The following is a 7,444-nucleotide window of genomic DNA, read 5'->3' on the forward strand; positions in this document are numbered from 1 at the left end:
ACGCGGGGTCAGGCCGTGAGACAGAGGGGGGGAGCGAACGACAGACAAAAGGGGGGAAGAGAAGAAAAAACACCAAGTCAAGGAGGAGCAGGACAGCACGGACCACACAGAGACCCCGGCCCAGCGAGAGGGGGAGCAGAGCCCCCCGTGCCAGAGCCGGACGCGGAGAGCAGCCACGCAGAGACACACAGCCAGGGGCTTGGGCAGGGCCTGTCAGGACACCACGGCACGGAGAGACATGGGGCCACGGAGAGAGACAGGCTGGGCCAGGCCACGGGACAGGCCACGGAGAGGACCAGGCTGCGCCCCCTGGGACGAGCCACAGCGCCACCGGCAAGGAGATCACAGGTCCAGAGAGAGAGAAGCTGGAGCCGGGCCACAGAGCCATGTATGGAGCAAGCCCCGCCGGGCCATGGAGCCATGGGGAGAAGGCCCACAGGGGCCCCCACGGCATCACAGGGGCACGGAGAGAGACCTGATGGCTGGGATGGGCAGGCAGACAGTGCAGGGCGCTGGGTTTGGCTCCCACCGGGCCAGCGAGCCCCGGAGAGAGAGAGGGGCCCACGTGAGAAGGCCAGGACTGTGGACGCCGCAGGGAAGGCGGCACCGGCCAGCACCCCGCCCGCCGTCCGTTGGGGGAGCCAGAGAAGAAAGCTTCGTGGCCGGGACAGGAGGGGGGGATCTGGTGGGGGTGGAGGGATCCTTTGGGATCTGGAGAGGTTTCCAGAGGGGATCAAGGGGGGCGGGTGGGAAGGATGCAGAGGGCTCGGCGGTACAGGGATCCAGAGGGATCTAGCAAGCAGGAGAGAACTGGATCCCCTGCGAGCCAGTGGGTGGGAAGCCAGGAGATCCGGTCACAAAGGGGGGGCCACTGGCAAAGGGCTCTGACGACTTCCCCCCGCTGCCACCGGGACCCCAAAGAGCGGCACCAGACGCCAACACCCGACTCCACGACCAGCCCCCGAGGCCATGAGACCCAGAGACACCCACCGCGCCCTTGCCCCCACACCCCAGCCTGGGACGGCAACCAGCTCTGCACCCGAGACAACCCCCCTTTCTCCCAGATCCCCGCTGCTCTAACCACTAGACCCCACTCCCCTCACAGAGCCGGGGAGAGAACCCAGGAGTCCGGACTCCCAGCCCCCTGCTCAAAACACTAGATCCCACAGCTGGGAATGGAAGCAAATACATGAAGTGCATATTTATTTCCTCTTTATAAAAACATCCATGTCAATATTTACGGAAAGTTTCTGCTCATGAAGCTACAGGAATCAGTTCCGGGTTGAGGGGGAGATAAATTCAGAGTCTAGTGGGAAACTGAGTCACTGCTATAATTCATGGCACCAAAGACAGAAGCTCCCCGCCCAGGAGAGAGCACCCCCTGCCCAGCCCCCTGCCCCACTCCCCACCGCCCCCCGAGTGCCCGGCCCTGCCTGCCAGGGGAGAGCACCCCCTGCCCAGCCCCCTGCCCCACTCCCCACCGCCCCCCGAGTGCCCGGCCCTGCCTGCCAGGGGAGAGCGCCCCCTGCCCAGCCCCCTGCCCCACTCCCCACCGCCCCTCGAGTGCCCGGCCCTGCCTGCCAGGGGAGAGCACCCCCTGCCCAGCCCCCTGCCCCACTCCCCACCGCCCCTCGAGTGCCCGGCCCTGCCTGCCAGAGGAGAGCACCCCCTGCCCAGCCCCCTGCCCCACTCCCCACCGCCCCTCGAGTGCCCGGCCCTGCCTGCCAGAGGAGAGCACCCCCTGCCCAGCCCCCTGCCCCACTCCCCACCGCCCCTCGAGTGCCCGGCCCTGCCTGCCAGAGGAGAGCACCCCCTGCCCAGCCCCCTGCCCCACTCCCCACCGCCCCCTGAGTGCCCGGCCCTGCCTGCCAGGGGAGAGCACCCCCTGCCCAGCCCCCTGCCCCACTCCCCACCGCCCCTCGAGTGCCCGGCCCTGCCTGCCAGAGGAGAGCACCCCCTGCCCAGCCCCCTGCCCCACTCCCCACCGCCCCCTGAGTGCCCGGCCCTGCCTGCCAGAGGAGAGCACCCCCTGCCCAGCCCCCTGCCCCACTCCCCACCGCCCCTCGAGTGCCCGGCCCTGCCTGCCAGAGGAGAGCACCCCCTGCCCAGCCCCCTGTCCCACTCCCCACCGCCCCTCGAGTGCCCGGCCCTGCCTGCCAGGGGAGAGCACCCCCTGCCCAGCCCCCTGCCCCACTCCCCACCGCCCCCCGAGTGCCCGGCCCTGCCTGCCAGGGGAGAGCACCCCCTGCCCAGCCCCCTGCCCCACTCCCCACCGCCCCCCGAGTGCCCGGCCCTGCCTGCCAGGGGAGAGCACCCCCTGCCCAGCCCCCCGCCCCACTCCCCACTGCCCCCTAGTGCCCGGCCCTGCCTGCCAGGGGAGAGCGCCCCCGCCCCACAGCACCCCCTGCTGGCCCCCCATGGCCCGTCACCCTGCGCCCCGCAGGCCACCCCCTCTGCCAGACTCCAACACAGCCGCCTTCTCCACTCACGGGCTTCCGGGGGCAAAGTCCATCGCCGCCTCCTGGCTTCTCCTGCCCCCGATCCCCGGGTTGGGGGGGGCTGGGGGACTCCCCCTGCCCTGGCGCACAGACACCCCGCCCCCGGCGGGAGGGAGCTGGGCCGTGGGTCCGGGCAGGGCGCCCCAGCAGCGCCCAAGGGGAAGGTCACTGCGCTGCCATCAGCTGATCGGAAACCCGAGCTCCGTGGGGCACCCAGAGGGGGCGGAGAGGGGGGGGTTAACCCTGTGAGGGCTGGGAAAAATCCTTCTTCCTGGTGCGCAAGGGGAGGGACCCCGCCCCCTGCCCTGGCCGCCAGACCCCGCTCCCCTCCCAGAGCCGGGGAGAGAACCCAGGCGTCCTGGCTCCCAGCCCCCCCCCCCCGCTCTAACCACCAGTCCCCGCTCCCCTCCCAGAACTAGGGAGAGAACCCAGGAGTCCTGGTTCCCAGCCCCCCCCTGCTCTAACCACCAGATCCCGCTCCCCTCCCAGAGCCGGGGAGAGAACCCAGGAGTCCTGGCTCCCAGCCCTCCCCCCCCCGCTCTAACCACCAGACCCCGCTCCCCTCCCAGAGCTAGGGAGAGAACCCAGGAGTCCTGGCTCCCAGCCTCTCCCTAACCATTAGAGTCAACAGGAAGGGAGGCCACTAGCAAGGATAACGCATTCTGCAGACCTCTGAGCCTGCTGCCGGGGGAGGGTTCCCGGACTCCTGGGTTCTCTCCCGGGTTGTGGGAGGGGAGTTGGGTCTAGTGGTTAGAGCAGGCAGGGCTGGGAGCCAGGACTCCTGGGTTCTCTCCCCTGCTCTGTGAAAATTTCAACTGCAGAGATGAAAATGGCCACTAGAGGGCGGTGCTAGCCGCAGAAAATGCCCTACTCCCTGGAAGGGGTTTGACTCACTAAAGTTTTTCTCCTGGCCTGTAGCTTCTTTCCCCCTAGCTGGAGACCCTACAATAACAAACCAACCTGCGCAGCCCAGCCTACCCTAACAAACTAGCCTGCAAGAGTACCTGAGGGGAGTGGGGTCTAGTGGGAGCCCGGACTCCTGTGTTCTCTCCCTGGCTCTGGGAGGGGAGTGGGGCCTAGTGGTTAGAGCTGGGGCCCTGGGAGCCCGGACTCCTGGGTTCTCTCCTGGCTCTGGTACAGGAGTGGGATGTAGCAGTTAGAGCAGAGGGTGGGCTGCTTGTTCAGGAGACAGCGTATAACCGGTAATATCCACAGCTATTAATTCTCTTGCATTGAAGTCCTCGGGTTTGTACAAGTAATAGGTATAGAAACACGGCAGTTACTTAGCAACCTGCTCCGCTTTTGGGAGCAAATTGTTTGTGGCTTGCTAAAGAGTGAGTGTGTTAATACACAACAGAAGTGAGGGGGAATGGACATGTACATCTGCCCAAGGATTGCACATTATTTGCACAGCCCCCTATAGAAACAGACACGTATAGCGGGGAATCTTAGGGATTTCACAGCTGTGTGCGCAAATATACATGTCCAGCCACACATACCGATGTCACCGCTAGAGAGAGAAAGGTGCACGTGTAGCCAGGAATAAATCAGACTCCATAGCTCCATGCTGACATATATATTTATAGCCAAGAATATTATAGCTAGGTGTGGCAGGATGTCTTTTTTCCAAATCTGACGAATCATCTTGTTTATTTTTAAGCATCTCCCCTTCCCCCCCCCCCCATTTGTATCAATTTAAAATTTCATGGTTGCAGGGAAGGTCAGGCAAGGAAGGAGCCAGATGAATAATTATTGAATGGCAGCAGGTGTTGAGATGCAAACAGTTAAAGCTTTGAAACCATTAAAACAACTCATCAATATCGAACATCAAAATATCCACAAGGAGAACTCTCATAAGCAAGTTTCTTACTTCGCCTATCTGCCAATTTCAATGATCACCAACAGAATTTTTTCCCCATTGGTTTATGTGTGTAGGGTGAAATCTACATTTATGGCCAAAAATCTGATCCTTCCTAGGTTAATTATAGATTTCATCACTGTCTAAGAAATATACAGAAATCGTTACAGACACATACCCATATAGCTGGGAACATCATAGATTTCATAGCTCTATATTATATATTTCAGAGATTTCTCCAGTATAGAGATAGATTTCACAGCCAGACATACAGACGTACATTTTACAGATTCAATAGCTACAGAAATATACACAGAAATCTATTGTACTGAGTTCCTAGATCTACGAAAATACTGGTGCGTATTATATAATCCTGGTAGGTATGTGTAGATCTAAGAATATAATCTAATGTGGACACAGCTATATACAGAAATCTGTGACTCTTACATTTCTAGATCTACAAATACAACTAGGAATTCGTATTAATTATATTACGTATTATATTATAGTCCTAGATCTACACATATCTAGGGATATAATGTAATATAGGAGCTATATGTGTCTATTTCTATATATATGATTACAGGCTATTTATTTACACGTGTTTATGAATATGATAGTTTCCTAGTGTTTAAGAGCTCTTTAGATCATCTAGTCTGACTTCCTGAGTCACAGCCCAGAGAATTCCATCTAGTCACCCATGTTCTGAGCCCAAAGACTTCACTTAAAAACCGAAAGAAGAGCTCCATCGTGTAAGCTCGAAAGCTTGTCTCTCTCCCCAACAGAAGTTGGTCCAATAGAAGATATTTCCTTGCCCACCTTGTATCTTCAGTTAGAGTAAAGCTTTTCAGTGCTCAGGAAACTAAACTCTTAAGAACGGGGGAAACCGAGACCTCACCCATGCCCATGGCCCCTGCCGTGACAGGTATTCAATTGAGACGTGACTAGATGATCTATCCCCTTGCTAGCTCAGAGCACCGCTGGCCAGTATCCTGGCTCCAGCTTTGACCAACCCCAAATACTTCAGAGGAAGGTGGTGGGGAGGGGGGAAATGGGGGGAGAAATCCTTCCTGACCTCTCCAGGTGCCTGGCTTCAGCCCTGAAGCATGAGATTGGGTTAGAGTAGATTATCATAACACAGAGCTGCAAGTGTTAGGAGCCGGTTAAGAGCAATACAGGTGATCCTGTAGACCCCAAAGCACATGAAAAAAGGGAAAGAACCACGGAATTTATAGACTACAATATATATTGTAGCATATTATGTTCCTAGATACCACACATCCAAGCATGGATACTAATTATATTGTACTATAATATTATACATTAGCTATACGTGTATAGCTGTGAATATAATCTAACAGGGATACACACACAAGAATCGACCCATATCTAGGAATATATTATAAAAGATCAAATATAATTGAGTAACAAGTAATGTTATTAATGTAACATCATTAACATCTATGCCTAGATATGGGTCTATTCTTGTGTATCTCAAAATATTATATTCCTAGACACCCACATATGGCTAATAGACATGTCATATTAACATGTTATTATATTATGAGAATATATGTGAATATTATATGACTAGATAAACACCGATAGCTACTATATTGTAGTACAGATATACATCACGCATTGTGTGTATACACGTCTATAAATACCTACGGTTATTATGATACTCATAGATATTGTTACAGCTAATATTAATTATATCATATTATATTAATAGATACATGTATATTCTTATATATATACACATCTAATAATATAGTGGTACTCATGGATACCCATATAGCTAGTAAGTTATTAATATTATATTAATAGCTTTTTATATTCTTGTGTAAACTCGTATTATAAAGTCGGGAATAGAGCTACTCATATTATATCATATTATACTCAGATACACCCACAGCTAACGTTTTAAGAAAGAAAGAAAGACGGGGTGTATGGGGATAGATAGATAAACAAACGAGGGAAATACAACCTAGATGGAGCTCCTGTAAGGTTTGTGCAAAACTGGTTGGAAAACGGTTCCCCGAGAGTCGTTATCCGTGGTTCACAGTCATGCTGGAAGGGCAGAACGAGTGGGGTCCTGCAGGGATCGGTTTTGGGTCCGGTTCTGTTCAATATCTTCATCAGTGATTTAGATTATGGCATAGAGAGCACACTGATAAAGTCTGCGGACAATAACAAGCTGGGAGGGGTTGAAAGTGCTTTGGAGCAGAGGATGAAAATTCAAAATGATCTGGACAAACTGGAGAAATGGTCGGAAGTAAATAGGATGAAACTCAAAAAGGACAAATGCAAAGTACTCCACTTTGGAAGGAACAATCAGTCGCACACACACAATGGGAAATGACCGCCGAGGAAGGAGCACGGCGGAAAGGGATCCGGGGGTCAGAGTGGATCCACAAGCTAAATATGAGTCAACAGTGTGACGCTGTTGCAAAAAAACCGAACATCCTTCTGGGCTGGATTAGCAGGAGTGTTGTAAGCAAGACACGAGAAGTGACTCTTCCGCTCTACTCCGCGCTGGTGAGGCCTCAACTGGAGGATTGTGTCCAGTTCTGGGCGCCACATTTCAGGAAGGAGATGGACAAATTGGAGAAAGTCCAGAGACGAGTAACAAAAACGAGGAAAGGTCTAGAAAACATGAGCTATGAGGGGAGATTGAAGAAACTGGGGTTTGTTTAGTTACAAGGAGGAGGGAGAAGAATAGTTCTTCTTAACCTCTGAGGACAAGAAGCAATGGGCTTAAATTGCAGCCAGGGGGGTTTAGGTTGGACATTAGGAAAAACTTCCTACCTGTCAGGGTTGTCAAGCCCCGGAATAAATTGCCCAGGAAGGTTGTGGAATCTCCATCATTGGAGCTTTTCAGGAGCAGGTTCGACAAACACTTGTCAGTGATGGTCTAGATAATACCTAGTCCTGCCTTGAGTGCAGGGGACTGGACCAGGTCACCTCTCGAGGTCCCTTCCAGTCCTGTGATACTATGATAGGTAGATAGATGGAGTGGATGGGGATAGATAGAGAGACAGAGAGATAGATGGAGTGGATGGGGATAGATAGAGAGACAGAGAGA

At 54.2% G+C, this 7,444-nt stretch overlaps 1 protein-coding gene across 1 annotated transcript in view; it reads right to left on the bottom strand.

Annotated features, from left to right (window-relative positions):
• The window catches only part of IQSEC2 (IQ motif and Sec7 domain ArfGEF 2), a 51,822-nt gene that overhangs the window by 25,711 nt on the left and 18,667 nt on the right, over positions 1-7,444 (bottom strand).

The sequence above is a fragment of the Natator depressus genome, chromosome 23, assembly GCF_965152275.1.
Source record: "Natator depressus isolate rNatDep1 chromosome 23, rNatDep2.hap1, whole genome shotgun sequence".
NCBI classification, from domain to species: Eukaryota; Metazoa; Chordata; order Testudines; family Cheloniidae; genus Natator; species Natator depressus.